We start from the raw sequence: 17,832 nt of genomic DNA, 5'->3' as shown, positions 1-17,832 counted from the left end.
CTTTTTGAAATTTATGTACCTATAGCTTTCGGATACTGTCGTGAATTTTCTCTCTCTCTCTCTCTCTCTCTCTCTCTCTCTCTCTCTCTCTCTCTCTCTCTCTCTCTCTCTCTCTCTCTCTCTCTCTCTCTCTCTCTCTCTTTCTGCGCGTGTGTGTGTGTGTGTGTGTGTGTGTGTGTGTGTGTGTGTGTGTGTGTGTGTGTGTGTGTGTGTGTGTGTGTGAGTGCAGTTATTCCTCCTTGGTGGTGTAGGGGATCATAAAGTGTATAAGAGAGAGAGCACGCTTACATCTTGTGGCCAGGTGAAGGTTTGGAAGGGAGGTTAGTGAAAAAATGGAAACCGCACTGGAAGTGTACTTGAATCTGATGACGCTGATGTTAAGAAATGCAATACTACACTCCTGCGGGGGATAACTATCTTTTAGAGCAACAGACTGCAGAAAATATCGCCCAGTGGAGATAACAAGGGATGCTCTAAGCTTCATCAGAGCCTTGTTTGGGAGATACCATTGAGGCGAGATAAAGAGGAGCCGGAATAAGGAGCCGGAAGGTAATGCGATAAGGTGAATAGATGCATTAAGGAAGACATGCATTGTGGAAGATAATGACGGGCCAGCGTGGACATGACCAGAGATCGAGTTTGCTAGAAGGAAGAAATACGAGTATTGTATCGGAGGTACCGGGATGAAGGCACCTCTGAGACGATGGTGATGGAAGGGACGAGGCAACGCATTGAGGAGGAACACTGCTTGTGGTGAGGAAACGGTTGCCTTGTTACTGAATACCTTTGTACTCCATTTACTTAATATTGGCTTCTAATATATTCGAATATATTTACATGTTCGGCGTTCCCTGACATGTTGAAAGAAATCCGAAAAAAAAGAGCCAGTTTAATCTACCCACTTGTTTATCGAGCTGCCTATTTTATGTGAACGCGCGGCCGCACACACACACAATATATATATATATATATATATATATATATATATATATATATATATATATATATATATATATATATATATATATATATATATATATATATATAGATAGATAGATAGATAGATAGATAGATAGATAGATAGATAGATAGATAGATAGATAGATAGATAGATAGACAGATAGATAGATAGATAGATACATAGATAGATAGATACATAGATACATAGATAGATAGATAGATATAGATACATAGATAGATAGATAGATAGATAGATTGATATAAATAGATACATAGATAGATAGATAGATAGATAGATAGATACACACACGCACACACACACACACACACACACACACACACACAATGTAAAGCAGAGCGTTTCAGCTAACCCAGTGAGATGAAACGACTCTGCTCATGATAAAAAAAAAGGCACAATTTTACACGGTATCTTCTGTGTACACTATGTATAAACATTGTATATTATAATATAATGAAAACGCCACATCTAAATGTAAGAGATCTCTGGCACAGACAAATTTTCGAAGATTGTTGGTCAGTGTTATAATTGTCCCTATTCCTGATCAAGACTATGGGCACATATTTCTAGTAATATTTTTTTAGGTTTGGCACAGTAAGCTGCAGGGTGGAAACCTAACCAAGAGGCTGTGGTGAGGGATGCACAGCCTCCCTGACACACCATTACCGTCACCACCCGCCTTATACTTAGCCGCTCATTTTCCTTTCACTGCACATGTGGACGGCAGCAACGACGAGCACGAGGACGACATTAGACAAAAAGAACAACAATAAGGTATGGCCTGCTTCACTGGTAGGCTCTGCTTACCAGACCTGTTTATCAAGGACTCCGACCGTCATATCTGTGAAAAACTTGTTGACTCGACAAAATCATATTACAATGAATGCGTCATCTGGTTATTCACACAGCTCTTTTGTGCTAGAATGGGAGTCCGGTAACTCTCACTCAATGAAATGTTATTGGCATCACACGGCTCAAGAATAACAAACTGAATACTAGGTTGTTTCGTCTTAAGAAAACGCGAATCACGAATTCAGATGGCAGATTGGGGTAAATATTATTATCTGTATCCGCATGTAATTTAGTTCGATTTTGTTTTATGATAATTGTTGTTTCAACATTATAGCGCTTCTTATCTCAGTGTTATTGTACGTAAATGCTAATGAAGAAACATCTTTGACACATATTCTCATGTTTTTATTATCTATTTGTTTATCTCTATCTACGACGCCTCAGCCTCCTTCAAGAGACTTCCCTCAATGCAAGAGCCACTTCAGAAAAGTCTCCGCTTTCTCCGTTCTAGTAAAATTAGGAAAAATGCAGATTAAATAATCCTACTGAGCTATTCTTTTCCGTATAAAGAACTACATACGTAATGGAAGAGGAATCAAATAAGAACTGGCAGAATCATTATAAAGGATCATTTGAACGTCACTGAAGCAAACATTCGCGAGCACACTGTATGGCGAAGTACTATGATTATGAACTAACGCTCCCGAGACATTGTAACCACGTTTGTTCGGTTATGTTTGATAGATATAAGTAACGAAGAACTTAAAAATGAGTTAATAAAGGAGCCTTCAAGAGAGTGTCACTCCTGACATGCTCAGCTAATGGTGTTATTTTAGAATAAAATTATATAACTATTTTAGCTAATTTTTAGCTATCATATCATCTTTTCTCATTAATCATATATCATATCACATCTCATGTGGTAACCTCTGTTCTTCACTGGGATAGAGACTGGATATTCGTCTTGAAGTTGCGACCTTCAGGTATAAGTTATTAACATCATACTGGTTTGAAATTGTCTGTAGAGTTAAATCAATGTGTAATTTAATCGCAAACGATGGTGTATGATCCGCGACCTGACTGCCACCACCAACCACCAGTACATGCAAGTTATCCCTAGCATGTCAGCAGCAGCACGATGCACAAGGCGGACGTGCACTAGGAGGCAGCAGTTTCTCAGACTAAGCTCCTTGGTGTCATGGCTGGAACAAAGTACACTGCTTGACGCTTAAATCAGCACCATCATCTTCACCACCCTGAGATGACGCACCTTCACACAGCACCACCTGGGGACAACTTACTCAGTTGCGGAGTTTGTCTTGAAGCAAATAGTAGTGTCGACCAAACCGCGACTAGTCTCTAAGGATAACAATTTGCTTAATACTCGTATATCTGAAGATAACAGCCACTCGGACGTTCTGCACATGTAGATACCTGTAAACTAAATGGCTGATAATTCAAGTCTTGTCCTTTTCCTTCTGATCCCTTCAGTAATCCAATTATAACAAAGTATTTATTTTTTTTCTGATCCGGATCCTGACGATTCTTGCAAAGAATGACAGCGATAAGAATGAAGTGATCTGCCCCGAGGCGTAACATGCAACAAGCCTCATCAGGTCATTCTGCAGCACCCTCACTCCGGAGGATGATACTGCAGAAGATAATAGCTTGCCTCAGGTTCTGCAGCTGTGGCGACCATTTTTTGTGGGACAGATATGGTTCCGCTCAGGTCAACATAAATCTGCTGTAAGGAACCTCGCCTTTGATTAAAAGCTGTTCTTATCCTCCTTTCCCTCTTAACACCTGCCTAGGGTTTAGTGGATCGTGTTTTATTGAAGCACCACGTAGACATTTATGTGAATGATATTCACTGCTCAAGGTGGTCTCCGAGGCTTGGTGTTGGTAGTGGGCACCATGACTGGACAACGCTGTCATGAAAGTTTCATGCTTGATTGCAATTACACGCTTCGTTAAAAAAAAAATATCTCAATTCCATGGATGATTACATCATTTGTGTTATTTCCAGAATCATGCACGGAATCACTACATCACCACTGGTAAAAACTGGATGGCCACGTCAGAGCGGGTAACCAGACCATCGACTTTCAGTAGTAGGTAGTGCATTTCTGAAAACACTGAGGCGGTCACTCCATAGGACATCACTTTTCCAAGGATACTGAATCTCGATGGGTCGTCTAGGAAACTATATTCCATATTTTCACAAAATAGCAACTGAATTCCAACGCACTTCAGCACAGCTTCTTAAAGGCCATAGATATTTCGCCCTTCAAATTATGAGCAATTTTGGAGAGCTAGAAATACTGAACACAATTATTAATCTACGAGACTCATTTCCATTATATTTCACTTCGATAGAGGAGAGAAACCTGACACTAGCGTCCTTTTTAACGAAGAATGATTCACAGTACGTGACTTGTTATTACGTTATGCCATTAAGGAAAGGATTGTTATTAATGATTCCTAAAGAAATCACCAACACAGCCTACCCCGCTGACCACCACCACCATCACCACCACCACCACCACCACCACCACCACCACTACCACCACCACCATCGCAGCCACCATTAGTACAATCATGCGTGGTGTTAGTCAAGGCCATGTGTTAGTGAAGGTACACACACAGGACCAGTCAGCCACGCCTCACCTGTCGGACTCGGGTTCTCCAGAGGCGCTTCTGTTACGGTGACAGGAAGAGAAGGAAATCGTCGGCTGGAGAGGAGAGTCGTCCTGGACACAGCTGCTATTGTAACCATGCTCTTCCCTCCACAAGACTTACACGGACGACACCTCCTCTGCTGCAGTGAGCGGAGACTCACCTTGGCTCTCCGCTGAGGACAGGGCGGCAGTCTGTGGTGGCGGCAGCAGCAGTAGAAGCAGTAGCAGCATCCAAGATCCCAGTGATGCGAGGCCCTGTACTGCTCTGAGGGCTTGCCACCATCTCAGCTCCTGCAGGAGAAACAAAGCACGTCAACATCAACTGACTAATGGGAAATTATAAGGTGATACAACGATACAGAATGCATGGGCTGTTCATTTCCTTTACTTACGTAAAAAGAAGAAAAATGTAATTATTCATGACCTATCCCAGTGTGTAGGCAACAAATATTGCAATTATTGAGATAATTATTTTTATCTGCGATGTCTAATAAATAGCAAAAATGCGGCGGTGGTCACTGTATCCATGAGGTGGCTTAAGAGAGAGAGAGAGAGAGAGAGAGAGAGAGAGAGAGAGAGAGAGAGAGAGAGAGAGAGAGAGAGAGAGAGAGAGAGAGAGAGAGAGAGAGAGAGAGAGAGAGAGAGAGAGAGAGAGAGAGAGAGATACTCCGCAAACTGAGCTGAGCTGAGCTGAGCTGAGCAACAGCTTCATAATAAAGCGGTGTATTCCTAGCGCTTAGGTATCATGGTATTACAGGAAGGCCGAGAGTGAACCTTGACTTGGGAATGCAGGAGACTTAACACTTAAAACAAATAATAATAAAAAAAAGAATTTGATAAAAAAATAAAAAAAAGACTAACAAGTTTTCACTTTTTATATCAATTCATTACGCTCAAAGAGGGGCCAGCATGCACACCTACAGAATGCCTTGATCACTTTAAATTTGTCCCCTGCAATTTATGATTAAGAATAAAAATACATTACTCGATACAAAGATCATGAATAAAAATATGTTGTTTGCAGTAAAAAAATAAATAAATAAAATAAATAATAATGATAATAATAATAATAATAATAATAATAATAATAATAATAATAATAATAATAATAATATAACGTAAACACGTGCAGGATCTGCCATGCTCCGAACTAATAATACATAGATAAGAGACCGAGGATGTTGAGTGTTGTGGGGACAGTTGAGTGTCGCTGAAGAAGAGGGATAATTATCTGGAAGGTGTTGAGTTGACAGATGAAAAATTGAGTTTTTGAGGCACCGAACAACACAAAATTTCCTCATCCCCAATCAGAAATTTTAGAGATCAAAAGTCAGGCGTTCCGTGGCTTCCCTACATGAATTGTTTACTTCCTGACGAGTTGGACGTCTACAAAAAGACGTTGAAAAGTGCAGGGTGGTATCATCAGCGTAGGAGTGGATAGGACAAGAAATTTGGCTTAGAAGATTATTGACGAATAATAGGAAGGGAGTGTCTGACAGGACAGAGTCCTGAGGAACACCTCTGTTAATAGACTTGGGAGAAGAACAGTGACCGTCTACCACAGCAGCAATAGAACGGTCAGAAAGGAAACTTGAGATGAAATTATAGAAAAGAGGATAGAAGCTGTAGGGGAGAAGATTAGAAATCAAAGTTTTGTGCCAGACTCTTTCAATAGCTTTTGATATGTCTGAGGCAACAGCAAATTTTACTAAAACCCCTAAAAAAAAGGGTGATCTAGACTCAGTAAGCAAAGCCAGATCATCAGTAGAGCAGCCTCAATGAAACCCATACTGACGATCAGATATAAGGTTGTGAAGTGACAGATGTTCCTGTTGGGGATAAATTGAAAATTTTAGAGAGGCAGAAAATTAAATCGGTAGGAAGGTAGTTTGAGGAATCAGAACGGTCACCCTTTTAAGGAACAGGCTGAGTGTAAGCAAACTTCCAGCAAGGAAAGGTGGATATTAACAGACAGAGTTGGAAGAGTTTGACCAGGCAAAGTGCAAGCACGGAGGCACAGTTCGGAAAACAACAGGAGGGACGCCATCAGGTCCATAAGCCTTCCGAGGATTAAGGCCAGCGAGGGCATGGAAAACATCACTGCGAAGGATCTTAATGGATAGCATCATGTAGTCAGAGAGTGGAGGAGAGAGAAGAACAAGCCCTGAATCAATCCAAGGTAGACATCTTAGCAAAGATTTGAACGAAAAGCTCAGCTTTAGAAATAGATGAGATAGCAGTGGTGCCATCAGGTTAAAATGAAGAAAGCAACGAAGAAATAAAGTTATTGGAGATGATTTTGGTTAGGTGCCAGAAATCACGAGGGGAGTTAAATCTTGAAAGATTTTGATACTCTTATTAATGAACGAGACTGAAAGAGTTTTTGGTTAGTTGGAGAACAGACATGGCATGATTCCGGGCAGAAATATAAAGTGTATGAGATTCAGGTGATGGAAGGTTCAATCACCTTTTGTGGGCCACCTCTCTAGCATGAGAGCAGGTTGTGTTAAAACCATGGTTTGGAAGATTTTGGTCTGGAGAAAGAGTGAGGAATGTATGCCTTCATGCCAGACACTGTCACCAGAGACAGGTCTCTGACATGGAAGCAGTAGTCATTCCGAGGAAAATCAGAATAACACCTCCTCAGATCCCATCAATTAGAAAAGGCTAAACACCAGAAACACCTCCGCTTTGGGAAATCTTGAGGAGGGATTGAAGCGACAGGACAAGATACAGACATAAGGTTGTGATTGGAGAAGCCCAACGGAGAAGATAGGGTAAAAGCATAAGCAGAGAGATTAGAGGTTAGGAAAAGGTAAAAAAATGTTGGGCGTATCTCCAAGACGGTCAGGAATGCGAGATGGGTGTTTCACCAGTTGGTCTAGGTCGTGGAGAAGCGCAAAATTAAAGGTTAGTTCACCAGGATGGTCAGTGAAGGGAGATAAAAGCCAAAAGCTGGTGATGAACATTGAAATCTACAAAGAATGGAGATCTCCGCAAAAGGAAAGAGAGTTAGGATGTGCTCCACTTTGAAAGTTTACTAGTCATATAAACACAAAGCAATGACGATAAAGCACAGACATGCAACATTATGGAGGGAGAGAGAGAGAGAGAGAGAGAGAGGAGAGAGAGAGAGAGAGAGAGAGAGAGAGAGAGAGAGAGAGAGAGAGAGAGAGAGAGGAGAGAGAGAGAGAGAGAGGAGAGAGAGAGAGGAGAGAGAGAGAGAGAGAGAGAGAGAAGCCATCAATACCTGTGTTCAGCAACTCAATTTAATCAACCATCTCAAATATGGGACCATACCCGAGTATCGGTCGCAATTTTGTGGTGAACGAGAAACCACCTATTGTTTTATGTGGTTAATATATAGAGTTAACGTACATGTTTTCGTTGTTATTTTTCAAGGTTAAATAGTATAATAATTGATAATATAAATAATACTGTATCGCCATAAAAGAGATTGGCAGATCGGATTTTCATTCTTCTCACTAAATAAATCAGTACTTGATATTTTGCCAACGTACACAGCCCTTAACTTTCATGCTGGGGTTTTTCTCCCGGTCTCTCCACATAGCTGATATGCAGTCAGCTACGGCACACGTGTAGTAGGCGAGCATCTTCAGTCACTGTGACCTTAGTTTGAGTCGTACTCTGGCAGCGGGACTCGTTAGAGCCGATAAAAAGTCGGTTAGAGATGAAGATTCGGTTATCAGCTATATTATTTGTCATTCCAAAGGAGCAATCCCAAGGCACCTGTAGCATCAAGATCAAAATCATATACGTATTGTTTTGCTACGAATGCTGTACCTTGACATAATCTCTGACTCAAGCAGCTCTTGCATTTCTTTATTGTAAAATTTTTCATTTGGGTGGTACTTTATTAAAGCGTATCCATTAAAGACTGAGGGAAGATTATGCTGATCTATCAACGTTAATTCTATGAAGGTGACAGATACACCTTCCATGAAATGTAAACTCAAATAATGCAAGCATTTAAAACATCCTTATTAATAAAAAAAAAACAAGAAATCTTTGAAAATCTTCGTTTGAAAAAACAAAAACATGACACTATATAAGCAACTTTGATCAATTTACTGCACCAGGGCGTCAACTTAACGTCCAGTGCGTGTCAACTGTATATATTTTTCATCTGTTGAACATAACTATTGGATGAAATGAGAGAGAGAGAGAGAGAGAGAGAGAGAGAGAGAGAGAGAGAGAGAGAGGAGAGAGAGAGGAGAGAGAGAGGAGAGAGAGAGAGAGAGAGAGAGAGAGACCTACCAGTACCACGTGAAACTTCTCAAGCCTGTTTAAAAGCCTCACTCACAGGTAGCAGCTATACTCTACCCGGTGCTGCTTGCATATCTCCACAGCACCACCACAACAGGAGTAATATATATATATATATATATATATATATATATATATATATATATATATATATATATATATATATATATATATATATATATATATATATATATAAATATATATATATATATATATATATTATATATATATATATATTACCTGCTTGTTAAAGGAATTTAACCTATGGAAAGGTTAAGACCACAGAATAGCCCGGTGTTTCACAAAAACAGACCAATACTGTCAAAGGAATTGATCTATCTTCACCGTAAAAAAAAAAAAAAATGAAAATAAATAAATAGATAAATAATAATAATAATAATAATAATAGTAATAATAATTATTTGAGGTTCACGTGTCATCTGCTTAACATTGTCGAGGTGGGTGCTGGCCCTGATAACAGGCGCCTCTAGACATGTCTTCAGTTTACTGTTATTAGAGCTCAGTATCATGGTGGAGTGAGGACGGGAGGCGAGTATTTGACTAGAAATAAGAGTACTTAAAATTCGTTTGAATACAAAGACAGAGAATAAAACGCTGTTTGTTCGAATACAAATACTTCATGAAAGCATTCGCAAATGTATTCATTAATCTTTCGTTTAGAAATTATCTTTTTTCATGTAATTCGGAAGAACACTAAAGTTATTCACCGAGCGAAGCGAGAGGCTTCTAATTTTGTTAGCGCACCTCTACAGCCCACCGCTTTGCCTGGCCCCTGGAAGGTACAACGATGACTTGGCCAGGAACACTTTTGGTGTCCATTGCATATAAAAATTGCGATTTCAGTCTCGAAAACACATCCTTGAAGGTAACTTTTGACATTTCTTTGCCAGAACCACCGTTTTGCATATTTCGACTTAGTGAGCGAGCAAACTGCGTGAATCATATGCCATAATTCACTTCATATACGGGATAGCCAGTTTTGGTTGACTCTCTCACACTCAGCAGTGACTGTAGAATCAAGATGTATGGTAAAAACTTGACAAAAACAAAAAAAGGAAATGGTATTACGATGAGTTGAACTGTGAAGATGTTAAAAACATGTTTATACAACACGTTTTACTTATGCTCGCTATTTTCAACAGTTAATCATTGAATGTTGAAATATATTATTACATTAAGTAGAAAAAACTGTGGTTAGTGATAAAGATACTTTACGAATAAAAGCTTTGAATGGTGGTAGCGACAGATAAAGATAAAAGATACATCACAAACTACGGCATTTGTGAGTTCAGTGCAGCTGTAATATAATAAACCTGCACCAAACACTGCACCGCCATAAGGTGTTGAGGTTTCCAAAAGAAACTTTTTTTTTTTTTTTATCAAGGCAATGGAAAGTATGTGATGTTTTCAATACATGGTAGAGGTGAGTGTGAGAAGGTTGTACAGAACCGCGACATGCTGCTGTGAATCTGAAGTTCTTGCTCGTGTTGTAAAAATGTATTTCCACAATATTTACAAGCTGCTGTGGAGCCGTCTTTTCTTTCCCATTTGGGAGGGCAAAACAAAGAGGGCACCATTAATGACCACTGGAAGTCATCTTGAGTTAGAATTGTTCACCAGTACCTGTGTCAGGCACAGTGCTCTTACTGCACAACTATATTTTTTTCCTTTCTTCTAAAGGCAAACTTTATGAAGCAGCTTGGTCATGAGCACGATACACTGTTTCAAACTAAGACATTTAACTTAGCCACGAAGTTCTATGAATTTACAAACTCAATGCCATCGTGTGGGTGATAAGCTATTTTAAGAATTGGTAGCACATTTTTTTTTTTATATAAACTGTTATCTTATTGAATAGTCTTGTGCCATTAACCAGTTTTCACGATTGTACTGTTGTAATGCTTTAATACATATACACTTCACATCCTTAAAAATGTGTGTGTGTGTGTGTGTGTGTGTGTGTGTGTGTGTGTGTGTAACCTCCCCGGGCACTTTTATTATATATCCAGAGAACAGCAAAGCAACTGAGAATAAATCCAACAGCGAGCTGCCTCAACCTGCCCTACCTACTTGTCTTCCAAGCTCCTAAGTTTCTCTTGCACGTGCTAATTAAGTTGATATCTGAAGCCGACTCCAGACCTCTACCCGACAGCGTGAGAGTCTGAACGATGCACGTCCATGCAGGAAACTAAAGTTGTTCTAAGTAATAGTAACTCTTTTATTTCAGATAAGGAAATTAATATTATTCGTCATACTGTTTGAAAGATACGAATACATTCTCCTAGTATTTGAATACGAATGAGAACACTTCCTGTGGGAGAAAATTCCAACTTCTCGAGGTGGAGCTCTTGAGTGAGAATAGAAAGTCTCTCACAAACTTGATTGATTAAGGAAGACGAAAGTGTGAAAGGAAATAAGCATGTGATGAGAGATGAACGTCTCAAAATTGCAACACTACTGACTCACTGACTAGCAAACTCTAGCTTCAGGATATAATATACTCTAATGGAAGAGGATGGAAAGGGAGGAGAGAGCTGTCTCGCCTATACCCTAACGATAACAAGCCGAGGATGATTACTGACTCATAAACACCTGTAAATATTCTATGGCTCAGGATTCAAGAGAGAGAGAGAGGAGAGAGAGAGAGAGAGAGAGAGAGAGAGAGAGAGAGAGAGAGAGAGAGAGAGAGAGAGAGAGAGAGAGAGAGAGAGAGAGAGAGAGAGAGAGAGAGAGAGAGAGAGAGAGAGTTAGAACAAAAACAGGCCACAATAGACCTTGCGGTCCTCACGAGGTGATCTGACCCAGGACTACTAAGGTGACGGAAGAAGAAAAAGGACAGGAAAGTAGAAGGCTCTCTTTCCCACCTTTCACTCCCTCCGGCATAAGCCGTACAGGAAAACAGGTCGGAAAGAAATACCTTACGGGGTCAGAGAAGGAAAAACCCGAAGGAAATTTTATAGGAAAGAAAGAAAATGGATGAAATGAAGTGCCCCATTTCCTGAAGGCCAGGAAATTAATCAGTAACGAACAAACGCTGTTAGCCTCGGTTTGCAGGCAAAATATTTGTCAAGATGGCGTTTAAAAGTCTCTATGGTGATGCAGTGTATCACGTCTCTAAGAAGCCCATTCCATAGATTTACTACTCGGTGGAAAAAATAATTTTTTGATTCATGAGAGTTGAAGGATTTCCCAACAATTTTGCAGCCGTTTTCCTCGCGTGTAATTTGAAGACTCTAACGTGAAATATTTACTGCCTTTGTTTTTAAACAGCTGTATTAAGTCGCCTCTTAGTCTTCTTTGTGTTAATGGGAATAAATTTAATTCTTTAAGATGCTCTTCGTATGATTTGTTTCTTAGGTTCGGTATAATTTTTGTAACTCTTCTAATTTATCAATGTCTTTCTGATAATGGGCACCATGCTTCAACACAATATTACAAAAGGGGACGGACTAAAGAGTTATACAAAGTGAGATTGTATCCTTAGATTTTTTATATTCAAAAGATCTGCCGACTACGCCAATTATTTTATTCGCTTTCTTTACGACTTTTGAACATTGTTGGCTAGGTGTTAAGCTACTCGATATTGTTACTCTTAAATCAATTTCGCTGTCAATACTTTTAAGTTGGGTACCATTTAAAATGTACTTTGTTTTCTCGTTTCTATACGCTATGTGAAGCGCTTTGCACTTATCTGCATTAAAACTCATTTACCAGGTTTGCCCCCACTCTGACAACTTGTTTAGATTTTATTGCATTTCTCTTACTTGCTCGTTAGAGACTATGAATTCGCTATTTTGGAGTCATCAGCAAACTTCGATGTTATAATGTTAACACCCTCATCTATGTCGTTTATATAAATAAGGAAGAGAACAGGTCCTAGGATTGATCTCTGTGGCAGCCCTCTGGTTACGTTAGTCCACTTGCATGCTTTTCCATTTATTACTACTCTTTGCATGCGGTTGTTTAACTGGTTTTCTACCCATCTCAACAAGTCGCCTTGGATCCCGTGTGATTTTAGTTTAATCAGCAAACGTTTGTGGGGGACTTTGTCGATGGCCTTTTGAAAATCAAGATATATTACATCCACCGCTTTATTCTCGTCGTACTGGTTCAGAATATCATAGAAATGTAAGAGGTGCGTCAAACAAGAGCGTTTGTTGCAGAAGCCGTGTTGAGTATTTTTAAGTTAGTTGCTTTCTTCTAAGTAATTAACGAGTTTATCTCTTATTAGTGTTTCAAGCATTTTGCATACGACTGAGATTAAGGTAACTGGCCGGTAATTATATGATAAAGATTTACTGCCTTTTTTTGAAAATCGAAGTTACGTTAGCGAGCTTCCACTCATCAGGCATTGAACCGGACTGCAGGGATTTATTGAACAATATGGTCAGTGGCTTAATTAATGCGGATTTCGCTTCTTTTAAGGTGCGGGGTGAGAGCGTGTCAGACCCGGGTGACTTACTTTAAATTTATCGATGCATTGTGACACGTCGCTTTCTGTTATATTGGTGCTACTTAGGACGTCGTTGTTATTAATTTGGACTGGTGACACAGCAAGGATGTCACTGAGGTCTTCTACTCTAAATACTGAGGCAAACAAAGTATTTACAACGTTTCTAATTTGCTCCTCGTCGTTGGTGCAATCTCCATTTTCGTCAATTATGGGTCCAGTAGTTGAAGTAATCACTCTCTTTTGCCTGGTAAAGCTTCCTTCCGGTTCGTTTTAGTCTGGTTCGCAACCAGAGTGTGTGTGTGTGTGTGTGTGTGTGTGTGTGTGTGTGTGTGTGTGTGTGTGCGTCCGTGTGTGTGTGTGTGTGTGTGTGTGTGCGTCCGTGTGTGTGTGTGTGTGTGTGTGTGTGTGTGTGTGTGTGTGTGTGTGTGTGTGTGTGTGTGTGTGTGTGTGTGTGTGTGTGTGTGTGTGTGTGTGTGTGTGTGTGTGTGTGTGTGTGTGTGTGTGTGTGTGTGTGCGTGCATATATGTGCGTGATCGTCAAACAAAAATAAACATTATAAAATATGATCACCGGCAGTCTGTCAGAGCCAAGAGTCCCTGGCAAACATTAGGCATTGCAGATTGTTATGGTTACCTCTGGTGTTATGTTGGCTATCAGTAAATCAGAAAGTTGACTATCAGAATTATTAATGCTTCTAAATATAACAAAATGTCAATCGATCAAATAAACTGACACCAAATTACGTAAGCTACGAAAACATTTCTGATGTAGAATTTTTTTTTTTTTTCAGTAGGGTATAAATCTAAAAATTTCCTTTGTTCTACTACTACTAGCGGATGCATGTGTGTGTGTGTGTGTGTGTGTGTGTGTGTGTGTGTGTGTGTGTGTGTGTGTGTGTGTGTGTGTGTGTGTGTGTGTGTGTGTGTGTGTGTGTGTGTGTGTGTGTGTGTAGTTGCGCGCGTAAGTGGGTAGCTGGATAAAAAAAAAGATTGAGGAACACAGTACCATAATAATAGTGAAGGCTGCAAGGAACACCCATTTTTCCCCTCGTTAATTAGCAATAGCTAGACAATTTACAGACATCCAAACAAGAGAGAGAGAGAGAGAGAGAGAGAGAGAGAGAGAGAGAGAGAGAGAGAGAGAGAGAGAGAGAGAGAGAGAGAGAGAGAGAGATACTTTTGCAGGTATCTCCAGTCACCAAGATATACACTAAACACCAAAACCTTCAATGAAATCAAGAAAAAGAAAATAATAATTTGCCAAACAGTATTGTATAATGAGCACCTGAATGGCGGAGTACCAGCGTGGAACAACCTCACACTTCCCGGGTTTCACCTCCTCCACCAACAGTCGGCCACCCGCTGTCACATTTTCATATAGCCAAAACCTTCCAATCGCACCTTATATCTGCCGGTGTGTGATGAGAAAAAACTGACGTTCTATTTCTTACTTTTTAAAGACCATAATAGCATCTATCAAAAGAAAAAAAGTAGGTCTACAGATGACAGTTCGTGTACAAGACATGCAAACCTACGTCCACTCATCCAGAAATGTACCTAATCTTGTTAAGTTCCCTATTAAATAGTCACTACCACTGGATTACTGTTTCTCTCCAGTCACACACGAACATGCGCATATTCACGGGCAGCAAACACGCAAGGTACACTCCAATAAATCAAAACAAAAAAGACAAGAACAGTAAAAACAAAGAAAAAAAAATAAGAAAAAAAAATACAAAATGTAAAAAAAAATAAAGGGACAAAAAATCGAATTAAAAAAACAAGAATAAAATAAAGAAAAAGAAAAAATATATATATATAAATAAAAAAATGTAAAAAAAACAATAAAACCAAAATAAGAAAAAATAAAAAGATAAAAAAGAAAAAAATAATAATGACAAGTCAACAAGTAAAGACAAACAGGAAAAAAAAAAACAAGAATAAGATAAAAAAAAAAATACGAAACATGAAAAACTTGAAAAAAAGAAACAAAAATGTCGGTCAATGAATAAAAAAAATAAATAAATAAAAAAAAGTAAATAAATAAAAACAAGAAGTGGCTAAAATGAAGGAGCTGACAGTCAAAGCAGCAAGACCAAGTGAACACCGCGAAGCACCGGAACGTTTACAAACACGTGACTCGGAGGAGGATTGGTCAAGTTCAAAATGTACATAAAATCACAAATAAAATAAAAAAAAAATGTCATCGTTTTGTATACACTTTGCTTGAGTAATAGAATGAGAAAGGAAGATTGATCAAGCTTCACTTTGTTGGATTACCTGTAATGAGTGTACGTGTGTGTGTGTGTGTGTGTGTGTGTGTGTGTGTGTGTGTGTGTGTGTGTGTGTGTGTGTGTGTGTGTGTGTGTGTGTGTGTGTGTGTGTGTGTGTGTGTGTGTGTGTGTGTGTGTATGTGTCAGTTGTCACTGCACACATCACGGTGATGTTTGTGTTGTGGGCTCTGGTTTGCATTGCAGAACTAACAAGTCACTCCTTGGCGTTGTGTGTCAAAGACTGAGTGCTCTCTTGTCAATTCATTGCGCAAACTAAAAGTCCCAGTCACACTTAACTTTTCCCTGTAATGCTTGTCTTGTAAATCATTTCATTGTTGTCTCACTGATTCTCAAGGTAAATACACTCAAAGTGTCAAATACTTTTTGATTATCCCTGCAATGTTCGCATTTTTTCTTCTTCACACACTTGAGGAAGATCAAGGGCAAAACACTCTTGATGAAGATCAAGGGCAAAACCTGACGGTGGACAAAAATATCCGGTAATTGTCTGCATAGACCTCCTCTCCCACACAGTGATATGTGTTACCCTTCACACAATCATACTTATCCTAGCCATCGTTTTCCTAAGTGTCAATTCTTGTTGTTACACCAAGAGTCTTACCGAGAGAGAATGTGAAGAAAGGTGTGAGTTTTGTGTTAAAGAGGGGAAACACATCAAGGTGACGATATTATCTACTGTTAATGACCCACACACACACACACACACACACCAGGGTTGGAAAAAAAAACCCGGCTTCTTTTTAAACCAAGCCACTTGGTTTTTGGGGTATTTTTTGTGTTTTATTGTCTTTTGCGGGGTTATTTATTTGTTTGTTTATTCCTCATATTTATTATGTAAATCAGTTTAAGAAAGCAATTAAAAAGTAATTTAGAGTGAAACAAAAAGTATGAAGAGTTTTTTTGATGAGGAAAGGCACCGCCCAAGAGGAAGAATATATATATATATATATATATATATATATATATATATATATATATATATATATATATATATATATATATATATATATATATATATATATATATATATATATATATATATAAAAGTTCCCTGAACAGAGTCAAAAGCGGTAGTCAAAAATCAAAGGATAGATAAGTGTCTTGAAACCTGCCTCTTGAAAAAGTTCGTCATAGGATGGAGGAAATACAGAAGCAGGAAGGGAGTTCCAGAGTTTACCAGACAAAGGGATGAATGATTGAGAATACTCTTGCATTAGAGAGACGAACAGAAGAGGTGTGAGTGAAAGAAGAAAGTTCTGCAGCGAGGCCGCTGGAGGAGGGGAAGCAAGCAGTTAGCAAGATCAGAGAAGCAGTTAGCATGAAATATAGCGGTAGAAGATAGCTAGAGATGCAACATTGCGGCGATGAGAGAGAGGCTGAAGACACTCAGAAAAGAGGAGTTGAAAAGGCGAAAAGCTTTTGATTCCATCCTGTCTGGAAGAGCGGTATGAGTGAAGCCCTCCCAGACATGAGAAGCATACTCCATACATGGACAGATAAGGCCCCTGTACAAAATTAGCAGCTCTGGGAGTGAGAAAAACTGGCGGAGACGACTCAGAAAACCAAACTTCATAGAAGCTGTTTTAGCTAGAGATGAGATGTGAAGTTTCCAGTTCAGATTATAAGTAAAGGACAGAAGAGGTAGACACTTGTGTTATTGAAGAAGAGGGGATAGTTGTCTGGAAGGTTGTGTCGAGTTGATAGGTGGAGGGAGGAAATGAGTTTTTTGAGGCATTGAACAATACTAAGTTTGCTCTGCCCCAATCAGAAACTTTAGAGAAATCAGAAGTCAGGCGTTCTGTTGCTTCCTTGCGTGAAATGCTTACTTCCTGAGGGGTTGGACTTTTGTGAAAAGGCGTGGAAAAGTGCAGGGTGGTATCATCAGCGTAGGAGTGGATAGGACAAGAGAGAGAGAGAGAGAGAGAGAGAGAGAGAGAGAGAGAGAGAGAGAGAGAGAGAGAGAGAGAGAGAGAGAGAGAGAGAGAGAGAGAGAGAGAGAGAGAGAGAGAGAGAGAGAGAGTGTGTGTGTGTGTGTGTGTGTGTGTGTGTGTGTGTGTGTGTGTGTGTGTGTGTGTGTGTGTGTGTGTGTGTGTGTGTGTGTGTGTGTGTGTGTGTGTGTGTGTGTGTGTGTGTGTGTGTACGTGCGTGCGTGCGTGCGTGCGTGTGCGTGCGTGCGTGCGCGTGCGTGCGAGTGTGTGTGTGTGTGTGTGTGTGTGTGTGTGTGTGTGTGTGTGTGTGTGTGTGTGTGTGTGTGTGTGTGTGTGTGTGTGTGTGTGTGTGTGTGTGTGTTCCACATACAATAAAACAGCCATTCTAGAAGGTGGTATCG

At 39.6% G+C, this 17,832-nt stretch overlaps 1 long non-coding RNA gene across 2 annotated transcripts in view; it reads right to left on the bottom strand.

The window, feature by feature from the left end:
• Positions 1-17,832, bottom strand: part of LOC135097119 (uncharacterized) — a 123,759-nt gene that overhangs the window by 88,934 nt on the left and 16,993 nt on the right. For both annotated transcript variants that reach the window (XR_010265387.1, XR_010265386.1), the window contains exon 2: positions 4,439-4,740. This is a non-coding gene — a long non-coding RNA (uncharacterized LOC135097119). The remainder of the gene's footprint in view (positions 1-4,438; positions 4,741-17,832) is intronic.

This window comes from Scylla paramamosain, unplaced genomic scaffold, assembly GCF_035594125.1.
Source record: "Scylla paramamosain isolate STU-SP2022 unplaced genomic scaffold, ASM3559412v1 Contig12, whole genome shotgun sequence".
In the NCBI taxonomy this organism is placed as follows: domain Eukaryota; kingdom Metazoa; phylum Arthropoda; class Malacostraca; order Decapoda; family Portunidae; genus Scylla; species Scylla paramamosain.
Note: the sequence above shows the minus strand (reverse complement) of the source record. Positions and strands in the feature narration are given on the sequence as shown.